This window comes from Panthera leo, chromosome F2, assembly GCF_018350215.1.
Source record: "Panthera leo isolate Ple1 chromosome F2, P.leo_Ple1_pat1.1, whole genome shotgun sequence".
Taxonomy (NCBI): domain Eukaryota; kingdom Metazoa; phylum Chordata; class Mammalia; order Carnivora; family Felidae; genus Panthera; species Panthera leo.
Window position 1 is genome coordinate 24,541,722 of NC_056695.1, and position 19,199 is coordinate 24,560,920.

Here is a 19,199-nt window from a genome sequence, read left to right on the forward strand (position 1 = left end):
CTGCACGCACACCATAGTTATGGCTTTGCAGAGTAGCCCTCTTCAGATGGTTAGCTAAGGACTACTTACCAAATCTTATTTCTATGTCTGTGAAGAAGAATAATTTTCAGTCCTCCATTAAATTTGATTGTGGAAGTCCAATCAAAGTCACTATGAAAATTTCACTCATATGATTTTGGAAATGTGGTGTTTCCTCATTCAGGAAACCGCTTTAGAGAGAAAAAGTCAACATCTGGGTCAAGACACTTATATTAATTTTATGTGTGTGGTGGGGGTGAGTGAGTGAGAGAGACAGGGAGAGAAAGAGATTCAAGTTATGTAAAGCTTCCATAGAGTTAGAGTAAGCAAACAGCGTTAGTTCCAGAGTGCAAATAACAGAAGGAAGCTACTTGTTTAAAATTCTCTACACATTTGCAGTTTCTTAGGGTGGATGCACTGAAAGATGAGTTAATTAAATCCATTCAATGAGGGAAAAATCCACCATCTGGAGTTTAGGTTTACATGATGACAAACAATTGGCCTGATTCCTTTTACAAATTGAATGTGGTGACCAAATGTTTTCATATCATAATATTCTGCTTTTGTGGGCACATATATAGACTTTACTAAACATAAATATGTTTGGAGACTAAAACGGAGAACAGAAGTAGTTGTAAGACTCGGCCCCCAGTCTAACTTTTATCTAACTAAGGGCAATTGGAGCAAAAAGTAATTAGTGGGATGTTTACTTGGTTTATCTAGAAAGTATTTCCATCCTTCATTTTCCTATATTAGTTCTACGGAAGTAGCAAAAGTACTATTAAACAAAGATGACTGTTCTTAGTTCCAGTTCTGTTGCTGGACTACTTGTGTGGCTCGGTTTCTCAGTTCTGAAAAAGAATAATGATATTTGCTACACATTTCACAGAGATTCCTAGGAGGCTAAAATTACCATATTAATAGAAATTAATGAATATGAAAAGCATCATTAACATTATGAAACTTATTTGGGATAAAATTAAGTCTTATGAGCTTCTCTTTGGCAGAAATTTTGTCTGATTCTTTGTGTTCATCCCAGTTTCTTGTATAGTGGCTATAATACAGTAAGTGTTTAATGAATGTGTCTAAGAATATATTTTTAGAATTAACTAAAAAGTCTAGAACAGTGTAGAGGAGTCCCACCTTTCCATGTTTTATTAAAACAAAAAAAAAAATGTCTTAAATACAAAGCTCTGAATGCATCAAAAATCCAGATAAATCATCAAACATACCAGATGAAGACTAGGGTCTCTGCATGTATAACTCATACCACAGTCCTTTCCAAATCACAACTAGAGCTAGACATTTATTTATAATTTAACTACTCAGCTGAAAATATAACGGGTATTTTTGTTATGCTATCTGTACTTTTTAAAGTTAGTAATATAAAGTAGCCATGTGAAATGTTTCATTTTCCAGGCTAAAGCAAATGAAAATTTGCTGGTGTCAACACCATGTGTCATATTTTTCACAGCATTCAACCGTGGTGCTAAGAGAGCTATTTCTCGCTGTAATTCCCAGGGGCAGAAAGAGTCTGGGTAGAAGATATTTCTTAAGAGCAGCTTTAAATAGTCAATATTGAGGTTTTCATTTCAAATGATTTCATTCAAAAGAAGTCGCATCCTACATATTCTACATCCTACATATTCTACGTATTCTTCTGATCCTCTATGGTATAGATTTTTTATCACCCTTTATTCAGTAAAAAAGTAAAAAATTTCTGTCACAATATAGATTTTTTTTTTGGCTTTCATGTCATCAGAAGACTGAAAAATGACAATTTTAGCTGTTACTCTGATGGATTTCTTTATAGAATTGTATTTGAGGACTTGTGTAGGCACAGTCTTAATGTCCCTGGTGAGGACAGATCACCTTTTCAATCTGCTTTTCAAATGTGGTGGGAACAGTTTTTATTATTATCATTTTTGTTTCTGTTCAGTAGCCTAAGGATTGGGACTTCTGTGGTCCTTCAGGGGATCCCTACTGGCTTCGTTTGGCTGTGGCGCCATAATGTTCCCTTGAAACCTTTGTGGAAATGTTCCTTTGGAAGCTCCGTGCAACTTCAGCACAGAGCTGACCAAACACTAAGGCAAGTTCAACTACTACAATTTATTCCGACTATTTGAATTGAAACAACATGCATTTTTCTCATTAACACATGTGTTAAATCAACTTATAACATTCACCTAAGCAAATCTAATACACAGTTAGGCCAGTTGAAGTGTTTTGTGAAATGCGTATGAAATGAATATAGACGCTAAACAGATCATTTGAATGTGTCCAGGAAGGAAAGTAATGCTCAGCCTGTGGTATATGTTCTCCCCCTTGTATAACATCATTCCTTATGTTCCTCAGTATCATAGGATGCAAATCTAGACATAAATGGAAGCTTTTACCTACCAAAGTGTTTAGGGAGAGTAAAGTTAGATTTTTATCAATGTCTAACAGTATATTTGACTATATATATATATATATTTTTGTATCATTATATGTGTGGGGAAAGGCATATTTAAACCCATGCAAAATGACTTTTTAAAAATTATGTCATGATATAATTTTGACTTATGAGAAGTCAATCAAAACCTTAGGAAGTTTAACAATTCACTCATTAATGGTGCTGAAAATCTGTTAAACCACCATATCCTTACTACAATTTTGAGATTTCTTTTTAGTTAAAGTTTTTATTAAGTGTGAACTAGCAATATCGATTCTGGTGCTAAATATATGGTGCTAAATGAATTGTTAGTGTTAATAGCTTCAGTAATGCTCTTTTTATTCATTGTTAAAAGTATTATCCATTTAATTCCTGATTCAGATATATTAATAAAATCCTGTTACCCATAAATAGGCCAGTGAACTCTTTTTTGTCTGACAGTCCAACATTATTTAGATTTTACAGAATTTAAATACATATCTTTAGAGGTTATCAATTTTCTTTTTAAGGCCTTTTTTAGCTTGGCCATATCCAAGTCCAAATACCACCTGAAGGTTAGATCACACCTACATCAACCATGCTGTAGGCACTGGCGCCCTCTGGTGATTATGAAAATAAATTTTTGATGGCTGCTTGGCCTGCAAGAAAAAGCCAGTGTTTTCTTCAAAAAAATTTGAAGTTGCACAGTATTAGAATTCTTGCATACTTCTTAAATCTGACAGCATTTGAAAATTCTTGCCTTTATTGACATAATTTTCTAAGAGGATAAAAGAGAGAATATATCTTGGCATTCACTTTCCTAAATAATGTTTTTTAATGATATTTTAGTTCTGAGGTGCTTATCGAAGTGTTTTTTTTTTCTTAACTAAGTATTGCTAAAGTATATTTTTCATTTAGTTTACATCATAAATACAATTAGAATTAAAATTAACAAAATTATAAGTGTGTCTCATTTCAGAAGTGTTTATTTTTATTTGGCATAGTACATAAGATTGAAAGGAGATGTGTTAAAATAATTAGATTATCTCTCCATTTTTACTTGTTGGTCTAAAATTTGATAGTGTTCTTTGGTCATAGTATTTAGCTAATGATAAAATTGTATTATTCCCTTCAAAGTCCTTGTAGTCTAACAAATGTACATAAAAGCTTAGAAGTTTATCACCTGATATAATTAATGAAGACAAAATTCTTAGGTAAACTTCTGGTTGAGGTATGTCATTGACATTATATGTGTGTATCACATAATTGTGATGATCTGTTTTGATGGAAATATTTCTTAAACTATGTTAGTACAACCAAATGAGATATATTTTGAAGCAGTTTTCCATGTTAGTATTTTCAAACTTATTTTAAAGCAAGAGAATACTTTTTATGATCTCAATTATATATAAAACTCTAACATATGCTACACATAAAATGAACCTGCTTATACCCAAGCCTTCCCCAGTGCCTGGGAAGTTTCTTCTGAGAGGCCTAGGAGTCCATCAGTTAGAAAAACATGAATCTAAAATATCCAATTCCCCCCCATCCATTTTTCTCTAATATAATCAGTTAATTAAAGCAAGAAAAAATTTGAGGCACTTAATTATTTCAATGATTCTTTTAAATACCCACTTCACTTTGCACATGTTAGAAGTTTCTGGTTTGATGAAGAATTAAATGCTGACTTTAACTGGTGCTTGGATATAGATCGTGGGATCTTGTGTTTTGTTATTTGACAAACAGAATTTTGGTATCATAGTAGTTTGAGAATTGGAGACAATTGTGGTGCACATATGAAAATAATGCATTTTTAAAGCATCTAAATGTTTCAAACATGTACATAATCCTAAAATATACTATATCGTTTTAAATTTTTTAAAAGATTAATTTGGATGTTTTATTCACTTCCTAACACTGTGGCAGTGAAAGGTGCTCTGATGTTGTGATATAATGTCATGAATGTGTGCATACATAAAACCTGTGTAAACCTCTGTTCTTATAAAGCATAACAACTGTAGCTTTGTGAGCTCTGCTGTACTTATATTCTTTCAATAAAATATTATAATTAATAATTTTGCTTTAAAAGTATATCTAATTCTTTTATTTTCAATAGAGTTTTTAAAATAAATCTAGAACTAGATGGCATGATAATTTTGGTAAGGTATTAGGAACTACTTTTCTAAAGCAACAATGATTATACCTTTAATACATCACTGAAATACACCAAAAATCTTCTATTTTCCTTTTTTCCCCTTTCTTCTTTTCCCTGCTTAGTTCTTTCCTTTTTCCTTTTTTTCCTTTTTTTCCAAAAAATAGTTGGAAGTAAAATACAAAAGACATTTCCATGGAGGGAGAAGAAAAGAACAATATATCAAGAAGTTCTGGCTGAGGGAAATTGCAGCAGTTGAACATAAATATTTTTATGCTCCCCACACAGAAGGCCTGAAGAGAAACCATAGATGTTCCAGAAAGGCACACCTCAGGCCACTAGCTGGCCCAAGGATAGTGATTCCCAGGGTGGCTCTGCCTTGTAGAACGGTGATTCCTTTCACTCTGGTGAGATGTAGATCCAATAGGCCAGTTCACTGAGAAGGGTTTGAATCTAAGACTTCAAATTTCTCCTTACCATGTGTGATATTGTGATTTATTATAAGAAATACATATTTGGTCTTCCTCTGGTTTTTGGCTCACATCTGTCAAATGCTTGGAATTTCCTAACTCTTGAAGGAGAGTGGTGACAAAGGTGTGTTTTGTTATGTTAATGAAGTTACATTTGGAAAACACTTAAGAATGGGCACTGGTTGTGAATGGAGCCAACCATGTGATTAGAGGGTGGGAAACTTTGGTCCCACTCTTTGACCTTTGTGGAGAGGGGGACTGTAAGTTGAATCAACAGCCAATGGTCAATGATGTAATTAACCATGCCTATCTGTTGTAGCCTCCAGAAAAACAAACAAAAAGACAAAAAACAAAAAAACAAAAACACTAGGATTCTGAGAAACTTTCAGGTTGGTGAACACGTGGAGGTGCTAGGAGAGCGGCACACCAAGAGAGGGAATGGAAGAATGGAAGTTCTTGCCCTTTCCACATTCCTTGCCCTATGCATCTCATCCATCTGTCTGTTCCTGAGTTATATCCTTTTGTTGCAGGATTTTTTACCACAATACCTGAGGTTCATTGTCTCGCAGCTTCAGAAGAATGAAGAGGTGGATACAAAATGAGCAGCAGGAAAAAAATTATGAGAGTATAAAATTAGAAAGGAAAGCTCTCTCCACAGAGAGGGGACATTGGAAAATGAATGCCTGAGGACTATAAGCAAGGGTCACTGTTTTATAAGGCTCTGGTCAGCCCTCCCCCATCCCTTCCTCCATGTTCCTTCTCAGGTTCTACCCCTATTGGCTTGACAGCTCTAGGCCTTGGGTTGTCTGTTCCTGATTGGCTTATTTCCATTGTATGAGGGGTGGTCTATGGCCAGACTTAGGTCTTTTGTAAAATTCCTGAGGGGAAACCTGAGGGGGAATAGGTAGGATCTGTTACATTCTTAAGAGAAACCTAATGCTTGGGGGGGTTTGCTGTGGTCAGACACTCCCAGCACTGTTCCAAAATTGGCATTTTTCCCCACCCAGGGACCTCAGTCCCTAATCTTTCCTTCTCTGCCTACTGAGTCCTATCTTCTCTTATCATACTTTTATAATAAACTGGTAATCTAGTAAGTAAATTTCTCTGAGTTCTATGAACTGCTCTAGCAAATTAACTGAGCACAAGGAGGAAGTGGTGGGAACCTTTTATTTATAGCCAGTTGCTTAGAAGTGCAGGTAATAACCTGGACTTGCACTGGCATCTGAACTACAAGGAGGGAGTCATGGGAATCCCAGTCTATAGCTGGGTGGGTTGGAAGCATAGGGCTCCCAACTGGCATCTGAAGTGGGGGGGGGGGGGCAATCTTGTAGGACTGAACCTTCACCTGTGGGATCTGATTCTACCTCCTGCTAGACAGTGTCAGAATTGAGTTGAATTTCTGGATACCCTGCCGGTGCCTGAGAATTGACTGGTGATGTATGGGAAGCCTCCTACCCCCTAACACACATACATTGGCATTGGTACTACAACCAATTTACCATAATTCACCCAAGACAAGAAAGCCTCACTAACCTAAGCCTTTTCAGAGGGTCTCCCCAGGAGTCTTGTGGCTTTCTGTCAATTGCTTCTCTTTCTCCTGCTGGTCCTGACTGTTTACTTCACTCTGTCATCTTTTAAGCCTCCAGTTTCCCATCCACATATTTGGAAAGTTACATGGCTGAATAGTACGTCACATAAGGGAATACTATGCAAATAAAAAACAGAACGAGAAAAATCTCTGTATACTGGTAGAGAGTTGTCTTCCAGGATATGATACTAAATGAAAAGGCATGGTACACAATTATAAAACTAGAATGTTACCCTTGTAAGAAATATTAGCAGAAACAATACACTTAAATACACATGCAGTTATAATATACATTTGTTCTTATTTGCAAAAATGGAGGTAGAATTATAAATTAAGAAGAATAAAAATGATTACCCATGGGAATAAGAAGGGAACAGGACAGAGAGGACAAAAACATATCAAATAACTCTGAAACACAATAAGCATGTATCTTTTTTATTTTTTTAATATTTATTCATTTTTGAGAGAGAGAGAGAGAGATGGACAGACAGACAGACAGCAGGGGGGGAGGAAGGGGGGAGGGGCAAAGAGAGAGGGAGACACAGAATCTGAACTAGGCTCCAGGCTCTGAGCTGTCAGCACAGAGCCCCGACGTGGGGCTCAAACTCACGAATCATGAGATCATGACCTGAGCCAAAGTTGGACACTTAACGGACTAAGCAACCCAGGAACCCCACAATGAGTGTATATCTTTAGCAGAATATATTGTAAAGACAGAGCTGCAAAGAAGCACTTAACTTTATTCAGTAGTCCATCCATAGTAGTATTAGTGGGGAACTGAGGGAGAAAAATGCAAATAAGGAATTAGGGTACTTTTTTTTCAGTTTTTCAATGTAAGAGAAAAGAAGTATACTTTCCAAAAAGTTAAGAAACACTAGAATGTTATATAAGAATTTGAAATATTAAATATGAATTATTAACTCAAGGCATCTTCTTTTTGAAAATTAATATATTTTTAGTTTTGAATGGTAAAAAGCCCTAGATGCTATATGGCAATCCAATAACAATAAGTGCCATTTGCTGCAGATTGTTGTCTCTGACACCATTCACCACTAGACGTAATGCTTGGCATCAGCTCAACTTTCATTGGCCTAATCCAAGTCGCCATAGTTTCTCACATAGATTAATGGTGTCCAATGTGGGGTTTGTGTTCCCAGAGTGTGCACAAGAAGAACCATTAAGAAAAGTACTTAAGAAACACAAGAACTTCTTTCAAGAACTTCTATTTGTATTTAATTTTACCTAGGAAAAAAAATATTGTTAAGATTTTCCGCAGGCTAATGGGGTAGACAGCATCCCCTTACCCAGGTCCACACATATAAGAGTTGCATGTCTTCTGAGGAAAGTGGGGTGACCTGAAGGAATAAGGAGCTGTCCAAGGCAGCATTGCCATGCTCCTTATCTGGCTGTTTGCTCTCAGGGCCTTTCAGTGCATTTTAGTGAGTCAGGTAGAGAATTATCTAATTTTGAGATCTAGCTTTTACTGAACATTAAAAAATGTTCTTGGAAAATTCCTGCAGAACCAATATTCAGAATAATTTTTTAATGAAAGCCCAAGTTAACCCTAAGGAAGTTCAACTGTTGTAACTACCACGCTTATGATAATAGGCTTTCTGTCAACCGCACAATGATGTAAAAATATTGATGATCCAATCACACATGGCAGACTGGGCAAAGAATTAAAATTTTCCAAACCTACTTGGAATGGTGATGATGCTATTAAATATTCATTAATAATGAACATTTGCCTTGATATATTAGCTGGTGACAGCAAAGCTTTATGATTAGCAAACATTTTTAAACCAACATAAATGTAAATTTGTGCTTTATGGGATCTATATCCTTAAAGAATCTCTGCTAACAGAATTAATTTACCACAGAACCAGTTACCCAAGCCTGTTTTTCCAGAAAACCAATATCTTTCATCTAAATTACCTTTTTGTTTAATCTGTAGCTGAAATCAGAATTAAATTAATATCCTTTTGGGAACATGTCCATGTAGTATGAATAGTCAACTTATGATAGAGATTGCCTAGAGAAACATTTTTATGTTTACCCCTGATTTCACCCTTATATGGGAAAGAATGAGGCAAAGAATGCTAGTTCTGAGAGAACAGCACCAAATTCTTCAGCTTTTTCCTGCACTATTTGTACTTAAAAATGAGAGTAGGTTACAGAAAAAGAGAAAGAAGCAATAAGTAAAAAGAAGTATGTCAACATCTGCATTTGCTCAGTAATGCCATGTGAATCAAATAGGACAATCTGGAAATAACAGAATTAATTGTGTGTGAAACCTGGGTCTTTTCCCCAAAGCACTTAGGGAGTTCTTGTACACAAAACACCGAGATAGTGAGAATTCTATTTTGACTGGATTCATGAACTGAAGCCATAAAACCAATTTGAAGAAGAAACACGTTCAAATAGAAAAAAAAAAAAAAAAGTATCAAAAGTATCGGCTCCTGGGTGGTTCGGTTGGTTCAGCCACCAACTCTTGATTTTGGCTTAAGTCATGATCCCTGTGTCCTGGGATTGAGCCCCCTGCTTGGATCCACACTGAGCAATGAGCTTGCTTAAAGATTCTCTTTCTCTCTCCCTCTGCTCCTCTGCCCCTCTCCCCAACTGTTACAGGGTACTTTAGATGGTGGCAGTCAAAAAAGGTCTCCCTGAAGAGGTGAAATTGGAACTGACTGGGAAGATCTGTGATCTATTTATTGAAAAGAGCGAGTACTTATTTTCTTCACTCTGTTGGGTTCAAGGCACTCTTCATTCTGTTTTGTTTTTATTTCTTTGTTTTTAATTCTTCTCCTTGGGTTCTGTACTCTCTTTGACCTCTATTGTCTTTGGTACTTTTTTGTGGTTCAAGTGAGGAATAAGTAGGTTCTTAAATATGATGTGGAACTGAATTTCTGGCACATCTTATTGCTAAATCAGTCTTTCTGAGGCCAACCCTGACACGTAACATCCCTGTTCACATACTTTCCTTTGCTTCTTGCCCCCATAGAATAAATGCAAACATTTCCTTACAGTTGACCTCCCCTATGCGGAGATGACAGTTTTTGTTGATAGCTTTTTCCTGCTGTGCTTCATACACATTTCCTATAGATGAACTAACCTAAACTTCTCAACATCTCTGTCTAGTCTTGTATCGTTAACATTTTCTGGATGCTTGTGTGTGTGTATGTATGTGTGTGCCCTCCATGACATACGTCCTTCTCACATAGCTTTAATACCTCCTCTGGCAATCTTAGGATTCAAGCTTGTCCTTACAAGCTTGTTCTCTTTAAGCACCAATAGCACTGAACTGCATCTCAATACTGCAATTACCTCTTAGCCTCCCTTATTGCATATTCAAAAATATTCCAAAACTCTTATTTTATTATGCTACAAGGCCTATGGTAGGGTCATCTTTGTATCACAAAGTATTAGCACAGAATAGCCTTTCACTACTTAGATAATTAATGCTTTTTATGTAAGACTGTGGTTAAGGTGCTACATTATTTTTGCTATAGTCCCATATCTGCAGATATACATGAGTAACCTACAGATGCCACTCTTGTAACTATCTGTAGGAGCATACTTCTGTTAAAAAACTGACAGCAACTTAGAAGAATTTAATCATAGGACATTTAGTATTGCTCTTCTGTTACTTATATTAAATATAGAAGCAATGATCAATACATGTTAATAAAATCTATGCCAAGAATATGCAAATGATTTTAAGATTCCCAGCCATTGACAAAATAATGTAATTCATTCCACAGGTGGACAAGCAAATGGATGGTTATTTTCTTGAAGATATTTGACGTTGTAGTTGAAGAGAAACACTGACTAAGAGTTTGAATAATTGATATAGAGTTGTAAATATTAAATAATGGTTTAGTGTTATACTTTATGCTTAATTAAAAGTAATTTTAAAGGTGAATCTACTGTAGGCATTTTATACTTACTAAAAATTTAGAAATCAATTACAATGTAAGCATTGATCTCCTTATCCAGTAAATTCAATGATATAGGGGAAAACATAACTTTACAATTTTAATAAGTAGCTCTTAATTGTAAATACTATTCAGGGCATTTAACTTTTTTTATTTTATTTATTTATTTTTAAATAGTTTTTTAAAATATTTATTTATTTTTGAGAAAGAGAGAGAGTGGGGGAGGGTCAGAGAGAAAGGGAGACAGAATCTGAAGCAGGCTCCAGGCTCTGAGTTGTCAGCACAAACCCACAAACCACAAGATCATGACTTGAGCCGAAGTCAAACGCTTAGATGACTGAGCCAATCAGGCTCCCCTATTCAGGGCATTTTAAAGCACGTATTCAATTGTCTAGTTTTAAAATTTTTTAAACAAGCAAAACACACAAACAAAAATACAAATAAATAATGGCATAATAAAGTCATTTTTATGAATATGATTATATGCTTAATAAAAATTATTTTTCATATGTTTGCATACACACACATTTGTGCATATTGGGAAAAAAAGGTCCATATTATTTGCATTCTGCTCATTTCTAGTGAAAGAGACAGACAGGCACAGTACGTTATTAAATGTGCTATAATGCAACATTCTAGGAAATAACACCTAGGGGAGACATAGGGTTTATGAGTAGGTATGGGACTGTCCAAAGACTTTCTAAAAGATCTGATATCTGAATTAAGTCCTCTCTCTATACCCCTGTTCTCTGATCCATAATCATAATGCAGGTTTTACACTCCTCTGATTTACTGAGATTTTTCCCAAAGTGATATGAGACATTTACCAAGAGATTAAAGAACCTCAATACATATCATATATGTATCATATATACATTACCTATATCATTCATATAATATGTGATATATATATGTATGTGTGTATATGTATATATATGTGTGTCTATATACTATATATATATATGTATATGTATATATATGTATATATATATACATATATATATTACCTTAAGGACATCATAGTCAAATTGCTAAAAGTTAAAGACAATAAAAGATCTTAAAAGCAACAGGAAGCAAAGGCCCATTGTCATTAATAGAGCAACAATAAGACAGATGGGTGACTTTCCAACAGAAACTCTAGAAGATGGAATGCAAAGGAATATTGTCTTTAAATTATTGTATTAGAAGTAGAAACCTCTAACTTAGAATTCTATACCTATGGAAAATATCCTTCAAAAATGAAGATGAAATGAACCAAATTGCAGATTAAAAGACAAGAAAGTTGAGAGAATTATTGTTGGATGCCTGTATTTTCAGAAATAATAATGGGAGTTCTTTAAATACAATACAAGAAGGTGATCCTGGCTGGAAAATAAAACTACATGAAGAAACAAAAAGCGTCAGAAAAGTAAATATTGGAATAAATGTAAATGAATGTTAACTGTTTAAAATACAATAATAATAATGTCTCGTGTAGTTTATAATATATACAATAATATATATGCGACAATAATGTAATAATGCAAATAGTCTAGGGAAGGAAAACTTTCTTTTCTTCCATTCTTAGTTCTTTGGTTGGTCTAACAATTAAATTGACACCAGACAGATTGACAGGAAAAAAACAAATTTAATTTCATACATAGGGGAGCTCATTAAAATATGGAAATAAAAAACGTGGCCGAAGTAGGCAGCTTTCATATCATTTAAACAAAGAAACAATAAATTTGTGAAGAATTGACAAGACAGAAGGGTTTGGGCTTGGAGTAATAAATTAGTAAAGAAGTAACAAGGCTTACAGCCTTCTTAGCCCTAAATTCGCTATCCTTGATCACAAGGGTGTCTCTTCCTCCTGAGACAGGGAAGGGACCTTTCACAAAGAGATTTATTTACTACTTTCAGGAAGACAAAGGAGGGTCACAGTGTCTTTCTTGCCCTGGATTTTGCTTAAGTAGCTTTTATTCAAAATAGTCAATATACCAAATGGTATATTTGGATGTGGTGTATTCTGTTCCCCTTCAGGGATAGATGGAATTAAACTGTCCTAAGTTTCTTGCATTGAGGAAATGTAAGCAGTATCATGAGGAAATGATAGGAATGATAAAAGATTATAAAAATAAGAGCCCAACAGAAAAGGAAAATGGAAAGACAGTGATTGGTTGAAGGAGGTCAAGAAAGGAGGAATTCAACAAAGAAGAGTTGGACAAATAGGAAATAAATAGCTACATGTTTATTTTAAAATCCAATTATCTCAGTCTTTAATTACATTAAAGACTCATTATTCTTGATCCTATAGAAAGATATAAGAATTATAATTTTTTTTGTACCAAATAACATAGCTTCAATATCAAGAAATGATAGAATTAAAAGAAAAAGTAGATAATTCAGGAATCATGGGAGGAGGGAGGGCTTAACACATGTCTCAAGTGACAGAATCAACACACAAAAATTAGGAAGGACATAGAAGGTCTGATCAACCAAGATTACTTATTTGCTACATACAGAAGATTTCATCCAACAACTGCAGAATAATGTTTTGTACGTGTGACCATTTACCAAATTGGACCATATGCTGAGCTAGAAAGCAAGAATTAGCAAATCTCAAAAGACTGAAATAACACAGAGTGTGTCCTTTGTCTCAAGAGAATTAAACTGGGGGGGGGGGGGGGAAGATAAATATAAAGAGAACAATCCCAAATGTTTGGAAATTAAGGAGTTCATCATGGGTCAAAGACTAAATCACATGGAAATTATAGGATTTTTTTAAACTGAATGATAATGAAACAATGACATAAAAACTTGGGTGCTGCAACAAAAACCAAAAAAGTGTTTAACTATAAAATTACAGCTCTAAATGTATGTAGCAGAAGAGAAGTCAAACTTTAATGACTTAAGCTTCTATCACAAGAAGCTAATAAAAACAGCAAAGTAAACTCAAAGATTGTAGAGGGAAAAAAAAGTAAATGTAAGAGCAGAAATCAATGAAAAGAAAAACAGGTGTATGATAGGAAACACAGATAAATCAAAAAGAATTTTCTTTGCAAATATTAATAAATGTGATATATCCTTAACAAGATATATCAAGAATGAAAAACTAGAACCCACTATAAATCTTATAAGTATTAAAAAATAATAAAATATGTTATAAATGGCTTTATGACAATGTATTTGAAAATTCTAGTAAAATACACAAATTACTTGAAAAAAATCAACAAAACTACCATAAGAAGAAATGAAAAAGTTGCACAGCAGCATATTTATTAAATGGATTGAATCTGTAATTAAACATTTAATTCAACTAATGTTCCTTTGAAACATTCTTTCAAAGGACTCTTCAGGACTAGATGATTTCCCAAGTGAATTATGCTAAACATTTGAAAAAGAAATAATAGTAAAATTCCAAAGACTCTTCCAAAAAGTTGTAAAATGAGGGACATTTTCCAGTTTGTTTTATGTGGCCAGTATAACCTTTGATACATGAAGGTAATCAAGGACATTACATGAAAGAGTAACTACAGGCCAATACCTCTCAAGAAACAAAACACTAAAAACACTAGAATCCAGTAACATATGTAAAAGACAGTATATGTGGACATTATGACTAATAGGTATTAAGTTTTACAATTTAAAGTTTATTTACCACTCAGAAATCAATCAGTATAATTCTTATTATCATTAAAATAAAAGAAAATTCATATATCACCTGAATAGAGGCGCAAAGATCATTGATAACAATTAGTACACTATTATAAAAAACAAAAATCAAAACACTTCTCATTGGTTTGGAAAAGAAGGGAACTTCCCTTAATTTCATAAAAGCTATTGATAAATGTTTTACTGCTATCATCATATTTAAGCTGCTTAAATATTGAACAAATTTCTACTAAGAATAAAACAATGATGTACATTACCATCACTTCTATTCAATGTTGTACTTGAGTCTTACCCAGTGTAAAATGACAAGGAAATAAAAGATAAAAAGAATAGAAAAGAATCTTTTCACAGTCACTGTTTTTTTTAAATGTTTACTTATTTATTTTGCAAGTAAGAGAGAGCGTGAGCAGAGGGAGGGGCAGAGAGAGAGGGGAGAGAATCCAAGCAGGCTCTGTGCTGTCAGCAGGGAGCCAGAAGAGGGGCTTCATCTCAGCAACCCTGAGATTATTATATGAGCTCACCTAGCCCAACTAAGAGTTTGGCACTCAACCACCCAGTGGTTGTGTCACCCAGGCACCCCAAAACTGTCATTATTAATTCAAGACATGCTTGCATGCCTAGAAAAGTCAAAGGAACTTACAAATAATTAGAATTAATAAAAAGTCACTATTCGCATAGATGTCCATTTGAATTTCTTCTTATTAGCAACAAAAGTAAATAAAAATTTAAAAATTCATTTACAGGGGCACCTGGGTGGTTCAGTCAGTTAAGCGTCCAACTTCGACTCTCATGACAGGCTGTCATGATCTCACAGCCTGTGGGTTCAAGCCCCGCATCAGGCTCTGTGCTGACAGCTCAGATCCTGGAGCCTGCTTCAGATTCTGTGTCTCCCTCTTTCTCTGCCCCTCCCCAACTTGTGCTCTCTCTCACTTTCTCTCAATAATAAATAAACATAAAAAAATTAAAACAAAAATTCATTTACAATCGTACCAAAATACCAAATGTCTAGTCTTTAAAGAAATATATGCGAGATAAAAAATTTACTATTTTTACTATTAAAAAATCCAAAAAATGAGGGAGGAGTGAAACAGATAAAAGGGATTAGGAGTACACTTATCTTGATAAGCACTAAGATATAGATCAAATTGTTGAATCACACTGTACACCTGAAGCTAATATAACACGGTATGTTCGTTAGACTTCAATTTAAAATGCACAAAAAATGCTGAGAGAAATTGTAAGAGTTTGTCAATTAAAATGTACATATTTTCTCATGCATTGGAAAACCCAACATATAATTTTTTAAGCTTATTTATTTTTAGAGAGACAGAGACAGCACCAGGGGCAGAGAAAGAGAGAGAGAGAATCCCAAGCAGACTCCACACTGCCAGTGGAGAACTTGATGTGGGGCTAGAACCCATGAAGCTATGAGAATATGACCTGAGCTGAAATCAAAAGTCCAACACCTAACCAACTGAGCCATCCAGGCACCCCAAAATACCCAATATTTTTAAGACATCATCTGGGTGGCTCAGTCGGTTAAGCGTCCGACTTCGGCTCGGGTCACGATCTTGTGGTCCGTGAGTTTAAGCCCCGCGTCAGGCTCTGTGCTGACTGCTGAGAGCCTGGAGCCTGTTTCAGATTCTGTGTCTCCCTCTCTCTCTGACCCTCTCCCGTTCATGCTCTGTCTCTCTCTGTCTCAAAAATAAATAAACGTTAAAAAAAAAATTTAAAAAAAAGACATCAATACCCTCCAAATCGATCTACAAATTCAATGATATCCCTCTTAAAATTCCAGTACTAACATTTTACAACTAGTCGAGTTAGGTCAGAGTGGTACAAGGATAGACAAATCAAAAATTAGTATATGCAAAAATTAACTTGGGATAGATTGATAGGCATATAAGCAAAAAGTAAAACAATCATATTTCCAGAAGAAAAGAGACTATCTTCATAACCTTGGGATAGACATTTTCGGCAGAACAAAATAAGCAATAAAACTAAAAGAATAGATTGATAAATGGAACTTCATTACAATTAAGACCTACTGCTTATCAAAAGATGGTATCAAGAGAATAAAAAGGCAAAGCATGAATTGGTAGAAACAGTTTAGACTGCACCTCTAGAAGTTTTTGTATACGGAACTATTAAGTAAATCAGTATAAAAAAAGACATAATTCTAAGTAACAAAACATTTGAGTTTTTATTTTCAAAGATACAATTGGCATTTACTCAAAATTTCTTGGTTATTATTTGAAGCATCTTATTCCTTTTATGGGTATTTTAGGCTTCATTTATTTCTTGCAGGAATTAAGTGTAGTTATTTTATCCTCTGTATCTGCTGATTCTCTCCTCCACGTCATGCATACAACCAGGAATGTTATCTGTAGATTATTTGGGGCCTGGGTTCAAGCCAAGTTCCTCCAATAGGAGCTTCCTTTGCTCAGTTAGTCTCCTAGGACACTACGAATCTTGAACTACCTTAAATTAAGTTCCTTGATTCAGATTTTTCAGACCACAAAGACAGAGTGGAGTTGGACCCGAAACGTTTGTCGAATAAGGGCTTGTTTGTGGTTGCAATTCTCAAGGACGATTGTATTTTCTTACCACCTAGTGCCAAGATGAAGTCAGGCAAGTTTTTAAGCTGTCCCCTCCTGTGTGGTGGGTTTATTTCTCATCTTCTCTTACACTGATGGGGGCCAGCTTTATGTAAAGTCCCCTAGGAAACTGCCAACTGCCCACCTGTTTCCTCTTTGGTTATCACATTCTTCAGATTCCTCCCCTCTCAAATAGGATTTGAAAGAATCCTTGAGAATCTTTAGCTAGTAAGTGGCAGAGTCAGGATTTGAACCCAGGCAAATTAATTCCAGACTGTGTTGTTAAACCATTATTCAATTTCATAGGTAGATTTCTTGACAGAAAGACTAGTAAATTAGTAAAAAGTAGATAAATATTGAATAATGACATTGCCCCTAGTTAAACATCGAATAATTGGTTGTAAATAATGACTATTGTTATCATAGATAGTAACACCCAAGTGATTATAGAAGCGAAAATAGTTGTCGTAAAGAAAAACAAAAAACCATGTCTTACAAATATTCTCCATGTGTTGCTGTGTTCACCCATAATCACATCAAGAAAATTGAGCTGGCCTTTGGATCCACTATTTGACTCTAAATCATCAAACAGTTTTTCATTAATATTTTTGATCCTCTTCTGAAGTCAAGAGTTTTGCTCTGTGTAATTCAATTTCTGGTATAATCATATCATTTGTAAAATAAAACATTTTTTACATTTTGACTTTCCTCCTCCCAAATCAAAATAAATCTTTCATTTTTGCAGATTTAATTTTGTAAAACATTTATTAAACTACTAGTTTGCCCACATTCTCCGTTGAAATATTAGTAGGTAATTTTCCCCTTTAAATTTTTCCCTTTTAGAGATTTCATCAAATTTCTAATATTCTTGTCAAACAGACCTTTCCCCTACAAGTTTAAAAGAGAATATGTTCCAGTAATCTGAATTTTCATGAACAGATGGTTGAGAAACAATCCCAATACATAATGTTTTAACATGATAATGAAAGTGCATTCACATTTAAGTACAGTTAAAAAGACTAGCACTTAACTGGAACTTGATTTTAGTTGTTTTGAATACCTTTTTCCATTCTAAAATTTCAAGAGAGTAGGAATAGTTTCCCATCCGTTGCTGGAACTAACCAGAATCCAATAGGAATATAAAAATAGGAATAATACGTAATTTAAGCACAATGCAATAAAATTTACATAGATTTAGATTTTTGACTAAATGCTATATTGTTACTCCAGAAGACTAACTGGACATCTGGATTGGACAAAGGGTAGACTGAGAGTTGGGGAACATTAACTAGAAGTCAAAGAATATGCAAGGTTAACATTTTTATAATGACAAAAAAAAAAAAAGAAAAGAAAAGAAAAGAAAACTAATGTTAGCTCCTTCTCTGCCAGATGGATTCACATTTTCTCTAGACTACTTTTTCGTTCATCATGAAATAGAATTTTTCTACTGGCTATCTCAGGTTCACAGTTACTTAAAGAAAGATCTGAATCTGAGGCTTGCCTTAAAGGCACTACATTTCGTATAAATGAATAATTCAAACAAACACTTTGATAGAGTGAATGATATGAGAAACAATGTAAGGACTGAACACAAGATATCTTTACTGCTATCAGTTCATTTTATTAAAAAATTAATTCATTAAAAAAAGTGGATACAATTTTCACTACACTTCCACTTAAGGTCTTCACATGATAGATAGATAGATAGATAGATAGATAGATAGATAGATGATAGATAGATAGACAGATGATAGATAGAGACAGAAGATATATTTCCATGGAGAATTGGATTGAGAGGATTTTAGAGAAAAATGTAAATTCCTGCTAAAAATATTTAAACAAGAAATTATATCCAATGGGGGGAAGAAAAGCTCATTAAACTAAAAACAGAGTATGTACCTTGCTCAATATGAGCAATAAATGGAAAGGTGCTTTTTTCAGTTCTAATTTGTGGCACCTATCTTTTCCCCACCTGCATTTGCCAAAAGGGGCATGGCACATTTGGACATGGACTATGAATGGACAAATATCTACACTGATATTTCCCCAAAATGTAAGCCAGTCTGTTCATGAGTAAGATCATGTGAGTACCTGGAAGAGATCCTGGTGAACAGAGCTAGCTGCTCCATGTAGAAACTAGCCATGCCTATGTATAGTTCTTTTCCTCATTTACAATGTGATCACTCTTCCAGTGGAAGCTAAAGGACACTAAAATTAGTTTTCAAGCTTTCACTTGAAACAGTTATCTTTAAAGTAATTTCCCCAACTAACTCTTTTGCTGCCGTCAGTTAACCTGAGGTTAAGAGAAGAAATAATTCCAATAAGCAACTGCGGATCAAGCACAATTATCCACTGTGATGGCAGCAACTCTAGAC